This window comes from Adiantum capillus-veneris, chromosome 6 (assembly GCF_014529385.1).
Source record: "Adiantum capillus-veneris isolate H3 chromosome 6, ASM1452938v2, whole genome shotgun sequence".
Taxonomy (NCBI): Eukaryota; Viridiplantae; Streptophyta; class Polypodiopsida; order Polypodiales; family Pteridaceae; genus Adiantum; species Adiantum capillus-veneris.
The window spans coordinates 85,179,641-85,198,131 of record NC_140936.1 but is presented as its reverse complement, the minus strand read 5'-3'; positions in this window follow the sequence as shown (position 1 = coordinate 85,198,131).

Below are 18,491 nucleotides of genomic sequence, written 5' to 3'. Positions count from 1 at the left end.
ACGTGCTACTTGCTCGGATACACAAAGAGCGTGAGTGAGAGTGAGAGAGAGTGCCTGAGGGTGTGGTGGAGAGAGAGGGACTGAGGTGAGTGTGTGGGTGTGGGTGTGGGTGTGTGTGTGTTGGTGTGTGTGTGCGTGTATTGATGTGTGTGGGTGTGTGTGTGTGTTGGTGTGTGTGTGTGTGTGTGTGTGTGTGTGTGTGTGTGTGTGTGTGTGTGTATTGGTGTGAATGAGACACACACACACACACACACACACATAGAGAGAGAGAGAGAGATTACTCTCTGTTGTGACCTGCATGGCGGCCCAAATGAGGGAAAGAGAGAGAGAGAGAGAGTGGGAGTGAGCAAGAGGCTGAGGGGGTGAGGGTGAAAGAGAGTCTGGGGTGAGTGTGTGTGTATGGGTGTGTGTGTGGGTGTGAATGATGAAGAGAGAGAGGGATTACTCTTGTCCCATGCATGGCGCCCCCTTGTGGGTTGATGAACGAGAGGGAGAAAACTTATTTTATGCGCCCTATGGGCTTGGTGACACAGGAACGAGGGGGGGGGGGGGGGGAGAGAGAGAGAGAGAGAGAGAGAGAGAGAGAGAGAGAGAGAGAGAGAGAGAGAGAGAGAGAGAGGTGGGTTGGTGGATCCAAGCAGGAGAGAGAGATCTTGTCCTCTCGTGATAATGGAAGAGAGATGAAGAGAGTGTGGCCAACTGAGAGGCGGCCCACTGCATGCAAGCATGGGAGGGAAGAGGGTGGCGGGTGGCAGGTTAAGATGTTTTTTTTTTCTTTCGTTTATTATTATTAGGATCCCCCCGTGTAAGGTTGGTTCAGGCCGTCAGTGGGTGCATCCAAGATCCACCACTTGGCCATTCTAACTAGGTCTTCAAAGGTGGATGCAATGGTTGGTTTCTCCTACATCCACCAACTTCCCAGTTTAAACAAAATGTGTGCAATATTCACACCTTAGATCCACCACCTGACCATTCTAACCAAGTCTTGAAGGTGGTTGCAATTTAGATTCACCACTTGGTCATTCTAAGCATGCCTTGCAAGGTGTATGCAATGGTTGATTTCTCCTACATCCACCAACTTTCTATTCTAAAAAAAGCGTGTGCAATATGTAGACCTTAGATCCACCACTTGGCCATTCTAACCAAGTTTTGAAGGTGGTTGAAATTCAGATCCACCACTTGGACATTCTAAGCACGTCTTGCAAGGTGTATGCAATGGTTGGTTTCTCCTGCATCCACCAACTTCCTATTCTAAACAAAGTGTGTGCAATATGTAGACCTTAGATCCACAACTTGGCCATTCTAACCAAGTTTTGAAGGTGGCTACAATTAAGATCCACCACTTGGTCATTCTAAACAAATCTTACAAGGTGGATGCAATTGTTGGTTTCTCTTACATCCACCAACTTTCCATTTTAAACAATGTGTGTGCAATATGTCCTTAGATCCACCACTTGGCCATTCTAACAAAGTATTGGTAGGTGGGTGCATCCATCATCCACCAGTTGGTCATTCTAACAATGTCTTAAAGTTAGGTGCATTCAACACTTGTCCATCATAAGACTTGTAATTTTACACTTTTGTAGGATGAGTAGACCCTAGATCCACCACTTGGCCATTCACATTAAGATTTGGAAAGTATGTGCATCAAAGATCCACCAATCGGTCATCCTAACCAAGGTTTGAAATGTGGATCCAATTGTTGGTGTCTCTTAGATCCACCACCTTGTAATTTCAAATAAAGTGCATAAAATAGGTAGACCTAAAATTCCCTAGTGGGCCATTCTAACCAAGTCTTGGAGAGTGAGTGCATCCAAGATCCAACATTTGGCCATTCTAGCCAAGTTTTGGAATGTGGGTGAAATGTTTGGCGTCTCCTAAATACTCCAGTTTAGAATTTCAACAAAGTGTGTGAAAAAGATAGACCTTAGATACACCACTTAGCCATTCTAGCCAATTCTTGAAGGTGGGTGCATCTAAGATCCACCACTTGGCCATTCTAACCAAGTCTTGTAAGGTGGATGCAGTGGTTGGCTTTTCCTATATCCACCAACTTCTCATTTTAAACAAAGTGTATATGTAGACCTTAGATCCACCACCTAGCCATTCTAACCTAGTCTTGAAGGTAGCTGCAATTAAGATCCACCACTTGGCCATTCTAACCAAATTTTGCAAGGTGGATGCAATGGTTTGTTTCTCCTACGTCCACCATCTATCAATTTTAAATAGTGTTTTAGAAAAGATAGATCATAGATCCACCACTTTGCCATTCTAACCAAGTATTGGTAGGTGGGTGCAGACCGTAGATCCACCACTTGGCCATTCTAACCATGTCTCACATTTAGGTGCATTCAACACTTGGCTGACATGGCACTTGCAGTTTTACACAAAGTTTGTGGGATGAGTAGATCTTAGATCAACCACTTGGCTATTTTGACTAAGAATTGGGAAATAGGTCAAAGATCCACCACTCGGCCATTATGAACAAGGCTTGAAATGTGGATCCAATTTTTGGTGTCTCCTAGATCCACCACCTTGCATTTTCAAATGTGAAATAGGTAGACCTTAGATTCCCCAATAGGCCATTTTAACACAGTCCTAGAGGGTGAATGCATCCAAGATCCAACAGTTGTCCATTCTAGCCAAGTTTTGGAAAGTGGGTGCAATGGTTGGTATCTTCTAAATCCTCCAATTTACAACTTTTAACAAAGTGTGTAAGAAAGGTAGACCTTGGATTGTTAGCCATTCAAGACAATTTTTGAAGGTGGGTGCATCCAAGATTTACCACTTGGCCATGCTAACCAGATTTTTCAAGGTGGATGCAATGGTTGGTTTCTCCTACATCCACCAACTTCTCATTTTAAACAAAGTGTGTGCAATATGGAGACCTTGATCCACCACCTAGCCATTGTTACCAAGTCTTAAGGGTGGTTGCAATTAAGATCCACCACTTGGCCATTCTAGCCTAATCTTGCAAGGTGGATGCAATGGTTGGTCTCTCCTACGTCCACCATCTATCAATTTTAAATAGTGTTTGTAGGAAACATAGACCGTAGATCCACCACTTGGCGATTCTAACCATGTCTAAAAAATTGGTGCATTCAACACTTGGCCATCATAAGACTTGTAATTTTACACAAATTTTGTGCGATGAGTAGATCCTAGATCCCACCACTCGGCCATTATAGCAAAGGCTTGAAACGTGGATCCAATTGTTGGTGTCTCCTAGATCCACCACTTGTAATCTCAAATAAGTATATGAAATAGGTAGACCTTAGATTCCCCAGTGGGCCATTCTAACCAACTCCTAAAGGATAAGTGCATCCAAGATCCAACAGTTGCCCATTCAAGCCAAGTTTTGGAAGGTGGGTCCAATGGTTGGTGTCTTCTAAATCCTCCAATTTACAACTTTCAACAATGTGAGGTCCCCACGCCGCCGTCTCAAACGACGGATCTCATGGTAAACATGGTGGCCACTAGATCTATAGCGGAAGCAAACAAAGTGGTTCACAGTTCATCTAGCGGACGATCTCTCATCACAAAGTGAGTCGAGTTCGAGCCTACTAGCAACGAGATCTAGCTCCACCTCACAGGGGAAGAGTGCTTAACTTATCTAGCGATCCTAAGACCCACCTTCCAAGAGGAGAGAAATCCCAGGTTCCTTTTTCCCCATGTTTCAGAGGCACGTACACTTGAGACTTCACCGCTCTAGGGGCAATGAGTAATACTAGTGTCTCTTTCTTGGCCTTCCTACTCTTCTAGCAGCTGACATCTCACTTCGTCCACCTCTTCTTCTGTAAAAGGTATATTCGTGATATTCTCCGTTGTAGAATCGAAGATCTCAAAATTCTTGATATAATCTTCAAACCGATCCCTATGAATCCTTCGGGATGATCCAAACATAGCCTCAAGGGATGGCTTCCATAACTCGCTCAGATCCCCTTTTAGCGCTCTTTCGGCTCGGAAACTTTCCATTTGTCTTTCTAGCCTTGGCGCTTTCTGTGACTTTGTTTCCTTGATTGGTACCTGTAGAGTTTCTTTCTTTCCCTTCTTTGGCTCTGGCGGCTCTTCTAGCATTGTCTCTAAATGATGCTTCAACCTTGTGGCTACCCTGGGCACCTTAGGAGGTTCTTCTTCTTTGTCTTCTTTCAACTTGAGCCAATCATTTTGTGAGGGAGGTAGAGGCCACTTTCCCTTTGCATGCAATGCTCCATAAATGACTTTTGTTATCAACTCACCAGGTACAATATAGGTGGGATTTTTGGTCCCCATCTTCACAAGATTGTCGTGGATGTAAGCGGCATAATTTATCTCTTTTGGTTTGCTCTTCTGCATTGCCCAAGTGAAAGTGGTGGCAATAGCTCCAGGTGGCATCCTGTATTTCTGTGGCCGTTTGGTACACATGTGGAAGTATTGATTGTATAGTTGGCTCATGATATCCACCTTTGGGTTTGCAATATCTTCAAATGTATAGCTATTCTTCTTTTCTGAGTAGACCTTAATGTCATCTCGCCTCTTTGTCACACTGTCTCCTTTGTTAGAGATGTCAAGTGCTGCTGCCACCACCTTCTCTGTGATGAAAATCATTGTATTAGGCTTGCCTTGCAGATCTGTAACTCGGGCTATGCCATCCTCTTTGATTGTGGTGACAAATTCCCACACTCTTTTAACATCAATACCTGCTGGCAAGGCCTCAAAGTAATTGTGGAGATCCAGTTTCTCCAAGTAATCCTCCATCTTGCTCCTGACAAATTCATTGAGCTCTCGAGGTATCATGGGTAGCTCCATTGCATTTCCCTCTGAATCTTTAAATACTCCTTGGTAGATTCTCAGATCATTGGTCTCTAGTAGGTCATCTTGAATCCAAGTGCTTGTGGGCTTCAGGGTTCCTTCTGGGATAACAAAAGGCTCCACTTCTTCTAAGTAGTCCTTGATAGTCATCCTCTTCTTCTTTGCAGGTGATTTTGTTGCTGCCATGGATCCTGTTGCACTCAGTAGTCCAAAGTTAGCGTTTTTTACAGATTAGCTGATAAACTGAGTTTTGACTATCCAAATGACTTGAAAATTGAAATAAGAACTCAAAAGGAACTAGAGAAACCCTGCATGTGCCCACAGTAGATTTTTGGCTGAAAAATAATCATGTAGACATCCTACGCGTAGGATGTCTACCTTCTCTGTTTTTGGTGAAACTTGACAGGCTTGTGGCCCTTGACCTGTGCAACATGGCTATGTAATTGGAATTGGGTTTGGGCATCAAAAAGTGCAATTTTGAGCAGATTTAGGCTTTTGGCTCACAAATTGGGTAGGATGTCCTGAACAAGTGGCAAATGATATTCAATTGGGTTGAAATTTGATATATAGGCTTCTTATACCATTTAAAAGGCTCCCATGAAGTCAATTCTTACACAGAAGGTCAATATGACACTGGAGACATCCTACGCGTAGGATGTCTATTTTCTCAAAATGACTTGAAGTTGGTTCTATGGGTAGCCCTTAGCATGTAGAACATGGCCCTGCTCTTAGATTTTGATTTGGATAAGCTTTGGTGTTGTTAAGAGCATGCGTAGTGTTTTTAGGCTCAAAAAGTGCATCTTGGAGGTTTTAGGGGCCAAATGTGATGGGAATGGCTTGAAATTTGATACATAAGCTTGTGAAGGTGATATAAAGACATCTGGAACTCAAAAACACCAGTTGGAGGTCAAATAGGTCATTTAGACATCCTACGCGTAGGATGTCTATTTCATTAATTTTCATATCTGACCCCACAGTTAGTTTGGCAATGTGCTAATGAGTATATTGTGCAAGTTTCATGTGATTTGGACTAGTTTTGGTAGGTCTATGACCCATTATTGCCTCTATGCTCTGACTTTCTGTTTTTTTATGCATATAAGGTCAACTCTTGTCCAAATGTGATGAAACTTGATGGCTAACACGTATAAGCTGTGTAGAAGCTGTGTATGAGGTCAGATGTTGAATTTGGTTCCAAAACATGGCCTTGAGACATCCTACGTGTAGGATGTCTCCTGATGAAATTTATATGAGAAATGCTACTGGTACATGCCTTGAGCCCCCTTGAGTCCCCTTTAAGCCCTATTTCAATAAAAAAGTCAAAAAGATAGATAGAAACTCCCTGTTTGGCTTTCAGAGCTTCTGAGCCGTTTTCTGACTCTTGGAGTAATTTTCGGCGATAAAATTTCTTGACGTTAGTCTCCATAGCTTCATGGTTCCTTGGGGATCCTTGCCATATGGTTTTTGTTGGCTTTGGCTTCACCGGAGCTCGTTTTCGCAATTTGTCGCTCTGGAAGCGCCCGTGGTTGCGTTCACATGTCTTCAATGACTTGTGGTGGTCTACCACCATAGGACTTGGTTGCTGATGGTCTAGGAAAGCCGCTCGTGAAGTTTGGTGGAAAACGGACATCCGGTTTGGCCGTGAGAGCTAGTTGACGCTTTGTGTGTCTGATGCCGTTTCTGAAGCTTAGTCCCTCCTCGGGTTGCCTTATGGCCATGTGGGCTATATAGGCTTGTAGAGCATGTTGAGATGCTCCTACCCATGAGTTTTGGTAGCATTTGGGCGACTTTCCACCGATTTACCATTTGGTGGCCTCTTGCAGGGCTCTAGAGGTTAGGGTTTTTCCCAATGGTTTTTTGCCGCCTTTGTGCATTCAAGAGTGGTCTCCTATGCTAGGGTAAACCACCGATGAAGCCTTATTGCTTTTGGGTTAGCCGTTAGGTGGCCACCTCTACCTATAGGTCTCTACTGCTCGTTCCCGTGTGAACCCTACACTAGTTTTCGCGACAAAACATCTAACATACGCGAAAAGCTCAAGGTGGTGAGACTACCTCTCATATCTGGAGCCTGTCGGGTGGTCGTGCGCGTCGTAGAAGCAGCTGGAAGTCCGGTTCGCTCTAAGTGGCAAGAGCTCTCTCTCAAGAAGGAAATAGTAGAAATGAGCTCTAAGTGAAGTGAAAAAATCTTATAAGGGGGGTCCCCGAACCACTTTCTATGAAATTTGACATGTGCTCCCAACTTCTTGCGAGATGCGGTTTAGGCTCAAAAAATTCTTGATTTGGACTCCATTTGCCCAGTTTCTGAGAAATTTGACGTTTCGGTCAAAATCTGGCCAAAACACGCCTTCCGCTCCATTCACATAATTGCACCCCCATTGTACCATCGGTTGTCCTACAGTCACTGATTATCCCCATATTGTTTTTTTTCATTACGATCGTATTTCACCTGCTTTTTGTATTTTTGAAGTTTTTCTGCCGATAATTAGTAAAATTAAAAAGAAAATAGAAAATTAAACCCAAAAATTTTCCAAAAATCACAATAATTAAAAAACATCACAGCAAAACACTATATACACTCGCATGCACTTTTTATGACCGGATTTCTCCGTTTTACCAATATTTTGCCCGAAAAATGACTATTTTTACATATATACACACACCTAGGGGCCTGATTTGGCGTTTAGCCCCATATACTTGTAGATTCGTGCTGTATAAGGGCATATGTACTTAAGTTAGTCCAAAAAATTTCGCAATCAAACAAAAACCCTTCAAAATAGTCGAAAAACATGCCCTTTTTTGCTCTTTTTACCTTCATTAGGCCGCATTTGAGAATGCCTCCCCCCCTCCTGGTCGGAGTCCTCCCGGATGACAAGGTATCGCCTCGATGTATGTGCAGTGCATGGGTTAAAATTTGTGCTAATGCTTGGCTGTGTAATGTGGCCCTATTTGATGCATACTTAGTCAATGCATGGAAAAATCAATGTTGTGCAAGAGGAGAGAATAAGCAAGATGCTTATTGGCATTCGTCGTCGAGGTTTCCTGTTTGTTGTTGATTTGGTTGGCGGATTTTCTTTGCAAGTAAAATTTGTAACTCGACAGCTCTCTGTTTGATCGTCTTTCTTGCAAAAGTCGCTTGGTTTGCCGCTACTGTCGATATGGCCATGGTTGTCTCCGTGGAGAGAATTGTCGTGGCGGAATTTGTGAGGTCCCCAACCCGCTTATACCGAGATCAGGATGGGATCCTTGACAGGTCTCTAGGTCTGATAAAAATCAGAGTCTCTAAATAAGAAAAATCCAAGGAATAGACCTTTACCCCTATTTAAATCCATTTGCTAATTTCCCATATTTATTTTATCCTAAAAATAGAGTATTTTTGCTAAAGTAATAAGATAAATTAATTATCTGAGCTTGACCTAATTATCACCGGATCCCCCCAACATATAATTAACCTCTGCTAAATAATTCAAATTAATTTGAATCCATTTGCTAATTTATCCTATTTAATTTGTCTTAAAAACATAGTATTTTTGCTAAAGTAATTAGGTAAATTGTTTATCTGAGCTTGACATAATTATCAAGGGTTTCCTAACATATAATTAACCATTGAAAAAAAAACTCAAAACATTTTGAATCCATTTACTAATTTTTCTTATTTAATGTGTCTTAAAAACATAGTATTTCTGCTAAAGTAATTAGATAAATTAATTATTTGAGCTTGACATAATTATCATGGGTTTTCTAACATATAATTAACCATTGTTAAATAGCTCAAAGCATTTTAAATCAATTTACTAATGTCCCCTATTTAATTTGTCTTAAAAACAGAGTATTTCTGCTAAAGTAATTAGGTAAATTAATTATCTGAGCTTGACATAATTTTCTTGGGTTCCTTAACATATAATTAACCACTCATAAATAGCTCAAATTATTTTGAATCAATTTGATTATTTTCCCCTTTAATTGTCTCTAAAAAATAGTGTAATTTTGCCTAATTAATTAGAAAAATTACTCAAAAAACTATAGGATAATTTTTCTAGCTTAATTACTATCTAATGAAGCTCTGAAAATTACCTCAACTAAATATAAGCTTAATTAATATATTTCCCATTAATTCATGGTTAATTTGGCTAATACCAACCCTAATATGATAGGATAATTAATTAGCTTAGCATTACCAATCTTAATTACAACCATCAACAGAGAATAATTAAGTAAGAGAGTATTTATGAGTATACATAGAACTAATCTTTAATTTATTAACAAAATAGATTAATCTAGCCTTGCTAATTAAGAAGGACTAGACTAATTACCGTTTAGGTTAATCAACTAGAGCTTAATCTCTAGTGATTTCTGCGTAGCGTTCTCTTTAGATGAGAGAGAGAGTGTCAAGGCTCTGAGTCTGTCCGAAATTGTGAAGCAAGGGTCATATTTATAGGTTTCTGGGCACTCACAGGCTGGAAAATGGCAATAACTTGCATCCAAGCAGCCCTATAGGTCAAAAAACGTCCCTTGCTTCTAAATCTAGTCCCAGCCAGGTTCCCCACAACTCCACACAGACCCCCTAGCTTCCAGAATTGATTTTTACTAATTTCACTGATTTTTAATGATGAAAATTGGAAATATCAGTAATTTCTAGAACCTTAGGATAAGAAAGTCTTTATTAATAATAATTACTAAAACCATCCAATTTTACTTAACTAATTAAATTCTTAGTGTAACCTTTCAAAGCCCGTAACTTTTCCAGATTTTATCAGAATTCTGTTCTGAAAATTTCTAGCCCTGGGTTTATTGTGCTTAAGATTCCAAAAATACCAATATTTGCCATGGTCAAACAATTCTGCATTGCTTTTTCAATAATCATATCAGTTTGATTAAGTTGTATACAATCTTTAAGGTTTCAGAAACTGGAAACCTTACAATCACCCCAACTTAAGAATTTGAAATGCCCTCATCTCAACCGAAATTGAGAAAATCTTTGAGAAGAGAAATTCATCCTCCCAAGTGGCATCTTCGAAGGGATAACCTTTCCACTTTACCAAATGTTACTGATTACCCTAAGAGTTCTAGTTTCTGGTTGGAGTTACTTGCTAGCCAATGTTTCCTCAAGAAACTCTTAGTGTTGAGCCCATCTTAAAAACCTTTACAACCCATTTGTATCATCTCAAAAACCAAGTTAACTCAATTCCATAAAAGATCCATATATCCACCTTGTCAACATGAACGCGCTCGGTCTAACTGACCATTCAGAGCAATCACCGTTCAACAAGTATCATGTATTTAAGCTTTGCCAATCTGAACGCGCTCGGCGTGTTCTTGCCATTCTGAGCAATCTGCGTTCAGCACAAGATTCCACCATTGCACCAGAGGTACCCCCTATGTGCTCTAACCTGGTTGACCAACAATATGTAAAAGGGTTTTAAGAAGTATCATACCAAGAGTTCTTTCCGGCTTTCTATTAGTCTCGTACCTTAATATTTTCATATATGGGTCATTTTCCAAGGAAGGCTATCATGTGCACAAAGAATATGAGTTGGTTTCTTGATAACTATCTCATTCTCAAAATTCAAATTCTTTTCATACCATCGGGAGCCTCTGTCTTATTTGCTAGATCAACCCTTGATTTCTTGATTGAATACTAACTTAACTTTAGATTCCTTAAGTAATTTGGGAAAGAAAATAATGTATACCCTTATATAAGTAACTCAAAGTTTTACATTATCAACTTATAGTGGTTTACAAAACTGCCTATTGTTGTTGAGCTCTAGGATTACTAACTGTAGCCAAGCAAGTGGCTCTTTCATCTTCCTCGTTCATTAAGGTTGATTCTCCCAAGATGGACTACTCGTGGGATTATCTCTGCAGTGTTGCTTCCATCAAAGTTTGGCATCTCCGCCGTGAGACGGAACGTACCTAACATTGTTTGATTTTCCTAAGGAATTCCTGCAGTTTTAAAAATAATCGTCCATAGCATCTAACCATGCTTCGACATCTCGCTCTAAATTGGGTCCCTCTCCTTTTAAAGTAGGGAGTTGAACTTGCTTTAGTAGTAATTTTTTCATTTGAGCAACAGTGTAAAGGCTATTTACACGAGTATTTCTCTGAGATTGAATTAGTGGAATTTAGTACCAGATGAAGTCTCTCTTACTTATGCTTTTAACCTATCTCATACTCAAAACTTTTGCACATAGGATGAAGACAATCACCAAGCCATAAACAAAACTGATTATAGCATACCCGTGAGAACCATAATATGTACAAGAGTTAATACCATCCATGAAGGTCCTACTATGTACAAGGGATACGATAATTTTATATTAGAATCTTGCGTACTTTGGGTGGATCAGATAAATATACAGCATCTTTTGGTCCATTAAAACTAGGGCCTACACCTATGGGCCTAATTCTACCTCGGTAAATTACTTTAGACACCTGATCAAACACCCACTGATTTTGTGATACTTGGACATCATCTATTACAAGGGTTTGCTCTGGATTCTCCGTTCCAATGAAAAAGTATACTTCAATCACTTGAACATCTTCGGCCCAGTTGAGTCTCTTCATATTTCGTTCTAAACCTTCTAACTATCCCGCATTAATGAAGAAAATCTCACTAGATCCTGACCAGCTGATCCTCCAAGTCGAAGGAGAAAATCTCTTATCTAGCCACTTCATCACGCTTTTTCGCATTGAATAGTGTCGGGATAGGCAAGCTCTCATAAACCTTACGTTGAAATCCACGGATTTGCAATAGGCCTAATGGAAATCTTCTTGCAAAGATGGGGGATAATTCTCTTTCTTTCTTTCTCTCCCTCTTTTTAATCAAATATCTCTTTACTGGAATTCATCAAGATCACTTATTTCAACCTAACACTTTAACTTTTCCCTAGGTCCAAGACTTTAATTAACATACGCTCTGATACCACTTATGAGGTCCCCAACCCGCCTATACCGAGATCAGGATGGGATCCTTGACAGGTCTCCAGGTCTGATAAAAATCAAAGTCTCTAAACAAGAAAAATCCAAGGAATAGGCATTTACCATTGACAATGGCTTGGGTGTATAGCCTTAGAAGAAAACCTAGTTCTGTCTCGCAGCGGAAACGGGACAACGTATTAAAAGTCCAAAAAAACTATTTCGGCCCTATAACTACCACAATTGGGCTAAGGTATCCTCAACCAATGCTTTTTTCCCCCTAACAGATGTGAGGGCACAACCGCTGGTGGACTCCTCTTCCAAGTGAAGAAGTTTTCTAAACGTTTTAGTACGCACGGATGGATAGTTACCTCACTAATCAGGTCCACCCGTCCATGATTGACAACCTTAGTCAATCCCCGCTTACCACCCCGTACTCACACAAGATTCAATTATCTTATTATCACATTGTTTTAACATTTAAAATAATGTTTTCTTTTAACGTTCCATCACAGTAATTCCTTGAAGACAGGATTGAAAGAATTCTTTTAGAAAATAGACATCTTTAAACTTAAGACAGGGTACTGTCAATCAAAACATTGTCCATAATAACCATGACCAGTACTCTTCTTGTCTCAAGACCACCTAAGGGTGAAAAACGGTACCCATTCCTTATTCAAATCCGGAGTGGATAAACCCCCACCCAAGGTTTCGGGTGCCCATACACCAAACCAGTTGCCCATATAAACAGACGGCTCCCCTAGGATTTAAAAAAGGGTATCCTAACTTATGTAGAAACATCAAGACATGACATGGAGTAGAAACTCAACGTTCATGGGGGTAATCGACTTATCCGTGGCTGAAAAGCCAATCATTATCATTAATTTATACCAAGGAGTCGGAGGTGAGACAAGATGTCTTAAGGATGATCAATTATATCTTTCCTAATTCAACCAGTTTTAACCCAAACAATTCTTTCCTACATTATAAACAAATGCATATTGGAAGTTACCTTCCGTTTTTAGCCAGTTTATCCTTCTTAACCTTACGTATGCAATGCTAACTTAAAAATGAACTTTAAAAGATTTTAAGTGAACAAAACAGAAATCCACCTCGGACTGTTCATCTATGTGTTGTGGGACGGGAGCCCGTAAACTCTCCTCCGTTGGCCTATGGCTAGGCCCAGCCTCATGGTCATTAGTGGCCTTGTTTCTTTTGTTGCTAACATCCTCTTCCTCGATAAGACGATTTCCCCTGGTTCTCTTTGGAGCCATGTCGGCAGCCTTATAAAAAGACTTAATCCATTAGAAGTTTAATTGAATAATCTTCTTTTTCCTTGTTTACCCAAAAATAAAGATTTTTGGAGTAAGTAGGTATCTTTAATAGTCAATTTGATGAGACATTCCTCCTGTAAATTATTTATGCTATAAGTAGTTTTCCATAATTACCATTTAATTTGGAAAGTCCTTTAACTAGGTTTCTCCTTAGTCTATCTTCCATTTTAACCTTAGTAAATTATAAATTTCTATCCACTAATGGGTTATTCTCCCTAAATTGTAATTGAATATGTTCCATCTTTAATAATTTTTCATAAATTTGATTAATAATCTTTTCCTCCTATACTTATGGTTTAAATTAGGTAAAATTTTACTGATAGTAATTTATTATACCATCCATTTATGTTGAGGTAATTTTTCCACAGTGATTTTGGACCTCAGGTATTTATTTTGTAATTAGATAAATTCATTTAATAATTTCCCTTGTCTATTTTATACGCAAAATCGATTACTTTTATTGAAGATAAATACCTAAACTATTTATCTAAGGTTAAGGTATTTTTCATGGATTTCCCAAGGTGTGTTCTACCTTTGATATTTATATCAAAGGTTTTTGGATTAATTTACTATTTCCCCCTTTATTTTCTTCTAAAAATAATGTAATTTTACTTGGATAATTAAGTAAACTAATTATCTGATGGTAACATAATTTTTACGGATTCTCTAAGGTACAATTAACCTCTGATATATAACTCAAGACATTTTGAATCAATTTAATAATTTTTCCTTTTTAATTTGTCCTAAAACCAGAGTAATTTTGCTAAAGTAATTATGTAAATTAATTATCTAAGTTTCATATAATTATTATGGGTTCCCCAACATATACTTAACCTCTGATAAATAACTTAAGTCATTTTGAGTCTAGTTGTTGATTTCCCCTATTTAATTTGTCCTAAAAACAAAGTATTTTTGCTAAAGTATTTAGATAAATTAATTATCTGAGATTGACCTAATTATCACAAGTTTCTTAACATGTAATTAAGCATTGATAAATAACTCAAATCAATTTGAATCCATTTCTAATTTTCCCTATTTAATTTGTCTTAAAACGAGAGTAATTCTGCTAAACTAATTAGATAAATTATTTACCTGGTCTTGATATAATTATCACGAGTTTCCTAACATATAATTAACCTTTGATAAATATCTCGAATTGATTTAAATCCATTTGCTAATTTTCCCTATTTAATTTATCCTAAAAATAGAGTATTTCTATTAAAGTAATTAGATAAATTAATTATATGAGCTTGACCTAATTATCACAAGCTCCCCCCAACATATAATTAACCTCTGTAAAATAATTCAAATCAATTTGAATCTATTTGCTAATTTTTCCTATTTAATTTGTCTTAAAAACAGAGTATTTATGCTAAAGTGATTAGGTGAATTATTTATCTGAGCTTGAAATAATTATCACGGGTTCTTTAATACATAATTAACCACTAAAAAATAACTCAAAGCATTTTGAATCAATCTACTAATTTCCCTTATTTAATTTGTCTTAAAAACAGAGTATTTTTGCTAAAGTAATTAGGTAAATTAATTATTTGAGCTTGCCATAATTATCACACGTTTCCTAACATATAATTAACCATTGATAAATAGCTCAAAGAATTTTGAATCAATTTACTAATGTCCCCTATTTAATTTGTCTTAAAAATAGAGTATTTTTGCTAAAGTAATTAGGTAAATTAATTATCTGAGCTTGACATAATTTTCTTGGGTTCCCTAGCATATAATTAACCACTAATAAATATTTACCTCAAAGCATTTTGAATCAATTTGATTATCTTTCCCTTTAATTGTCTCTAAAAAATAGTGTAATTTTGCCTAATTAATTAGGAAAATTACTCAAAAAATTATAGGATAATTTTTCTAGATTAATAACTGTCTAATGGAGCTCTAAAAATTACCTCAACTTAATATAAGATTAATTAATATATTTCCCATTGATTCATGGTTAATTTGGTTAATTTCAACCCTAATATGATAGGATAATTAATTAGCTTAGCATTACCAAGCTTAATTACAACAATCAATAGAGAATAATTAATTAAGAGAGGATTTATGAGTATACATAGAACTAATATTTAATTTATTAACAAAATAGATTAATCTAGCCTTGCTAATTAAGAAGGATTAGACTAATTACCATTTAGGTTAATCAGCTAGAGCTTAATCTCTAGTGATTTCTGCGTAGCGTTCTCTTTAGATGAGAGAGAGAGTGTCAAGGCTCCGAGTCTGTCCGAAATTGTGAAGCAAGGATCATATTTATAGGTTTCTGGGCACTCACAGGCTGGAAAATGGCAATAACTTGCATCCCAAGTAGCCCTACAAGTCAAAAAACGTCCCCTGCTTCTAAATCTAATCCCGGGCAGGTTCCCCGCAGCTCCATACAGCCCCTAGCTTCCAGAATTGATTTTTACTAATTTCACTGATTTTTAATGATGAAAATTGGAAATATGAGTAATTTTCTAGAACCTTAGGATAAGAAAGTCTTTATTAATAATAATTACTGAAACCATCCAATTTTACTTAACTAATTAAATTCATAGTGTAACCTTTCAGAGCCCGTAACTTTTTCAGATTTTATCGGAATTCTGTTCTGAAAATTTCTCACCCGGGGTTTGTTGTGCTTAAGATTCCAAAAATACCAATATTTTCCATGGTCGAACAATTCTACATTGATTTTTCAATAATCGTATCAGTTTGATTAAGCTTTATACAATCTTTAAGGTTTCGGAAACTGGAAACCTTACAATCACCCCAACTTAAGAATTTGAGATGCCCTCATCTCAACCGAAATTGGGAAAATCTTTGAGAAGAGAAATTCATCCTCCCAAGTGGCATCTTCGAAGGGATAACCTTTCCACTTTACCAAATGTTACTGATTACTCTAAGAGTTCTAGTTTTTGGTTAGAGTTAGTTGCTAGCCAATTTTTCCTCAAGAAACTCTTAGTGTTGAGCCCATCTTAAAAACCTTTACAACCCATTTGTATCATCTCAAAAAGCAAGTTAAATCAATTTTATAAAAGATCCATATATCCACCTTGTCAACATGAACGCGCTCGGTCTAACTGACCATTCAGAGCAATCAGCCTTCAACAAGTATCATGTATTTCAGCTTTGCCAATCTGAACGCGCTCGGCGTGTCCTTGCGATTCTAAGCAATCTGCGTTCAGCACAAGCTTCCACCATTCCACCAGAGGTACCCCCTATGTGCTCTAACCTAGGTGACCAACAATATGTAAAAGGGTTTTAAGAAGTATCATACCAAGAGTTCTTTCCGGCTTTCTATTAGTCTCGTACCTTAATATTTTCATATCTGGGTCATTTTCCAAGGAAGGCTATCATGTGCACAAAGAATGTGAGTTGGTTTCTTGATAACTATCTCATTCTCAAAATTCAAATTCTTTTCATACCATCCGGAACCTCTGTCTTATTTGCTAGATCAACCCTTGATTTCTTGATTGAATACTAACTTAACTTTAGATTCCTTAAGTAATTTGGGAAAGAAAATAATGTATACCCTTATATAAGTAACTCAAAGTTTTACATTATCGACTTATAGTGGTTTACAAAACTGCCTATTGTCCCTCTCCTTTGAAAGTAGGGAGTTGAACTTGCTTTAGTAGTAATTTCTTTTCTTGAGCAATAGTGTAAAGGCTATTTACACGAGTATTTCTCTGAGATTGAATTAGTGGAATTTAGTACCAGATGAAGTCTCTCTTAATTATGCTTTTAACCTATCTCATACTCAAAACGTTTGCACATAGGATGAAGACAATCACCAAGCCATAAACAAAACTGATTATAGCATACCCGTGAGAACCATAATATGTACAAGAGTTAGTACCATCCATGAAGGTCCTACTATGTACAAGGGTGATGACAATTTTATACTAGAATCTTATGGACTTTGGGTGGATCAGATAAAAATACAGCATCTTTTGGTCCATTAAAACTAGGGCCTACACCTATGGGCCTAATTCTACCTGGGTAAATTACTTTAGACACCTAATCAAACACCCACTGATTTTGTGATACTTGGACATCATCTATTACAAGGGTTTGCTCTGGATTCTCGGTTCCAATGAAAAAGTATACTTCAATCACTTGAACATCTTCGGCCCAGTTGAGTCTCTTCATATTTAGTTCTAAACCTTCTAACTCTCCTACATTAATGAAGAAAATTCCACTAGATCCTGACCAGCTAATCCTCCAAGTGGAAGGAGAAAATCTCTTATCTAGCCACTTCATCATGCTTTTTTGCATTGAATAGTGTCGGGATAGGCAAGCTCTCATAAACCTTACGTTGAAATCCATGGATTTTCAATAGGCCTAACAGAAATCTTCCTGCAAATATGGGGGATAATTCTCTTTCTTTCTTTCTCTTCCTCTTTTTAATCAAATATCTCTTTACTGGAATTCATCAAGATCACTTATTTCAACCTAACACTTTAACTTTTCCCTAGGTCCAACACTTTATTTAACACACGCTCTGATACCACCTGTGAGGTCCCCAACCCACCTATACCGAGATCGGGATGGGATCCTTGACAGGTCTCTAGGTCTGATAAAAATCAGAGTCTCTAAACAAGAAAAATCCAAGGAATAGACCTTTATCATTGACAATGGCTTGGGTCTATAGCCTTAGAAGAAGACCTAGTTCTATCTCGCAGCGAAAATGATACAACGCATTAAAAATCCAAAAAAACTATTTCGGCACTATAACTGCCACAATTGGGCTAAGGTATCCTCAACCAATTCTTTTTCCCCCCTAACAGATATGAGGGCATAGCCGCTGGTGGACTCCTTTTCCAAGTGAAGAAGTTTTCTAAACGTTTTAGTGCGCAGGGATGGATAGTTACCTGACTAATCAGGTCCACCCGTCCATGATTGATAACCTTAGTCAATCCCCACTTACCACCCCGTACTCACACAAGATTCAATTATCTTATTATCACATTGTTTTAACATTTAAAATAATGTTTTCTTTGAACGTTGATAGACTGCTTTTGGCGTGTACAAAGTAGCGTTTATATGCATGGTCATATGTACAAAAATATGTAAATACATGCATTTGGGAGCTTTGCAAAGTGGTTTCAAGTTCAAAAAAAGATGCAACGTGTACACATTGTGAATAGTCAGGTTGGTGCGCTAGCAGTCGAACACATGTACATGCCCGTATAGGGTATCGGGGCCTTGGATATGGTTTTAGGTGGCTTATTTTGGTTCTAGATAATTTTTTTGAGCTTTCTAGAATGTAAATAATGCAAGTGACAAGTGTGGGTACTCTCATCCCGCTCGAGAAGTTTGACACATGCGGTAACTGTCTATTTGCGGCGCCTGATTTGCGGTGATACGTGCATCGCCCTAGAAGTGGTCAAAAATGGAATGTGGGGATTTGGAAATGTGCTTTGGGTATCGAGGATCAATTGTGAGAAATTTGGT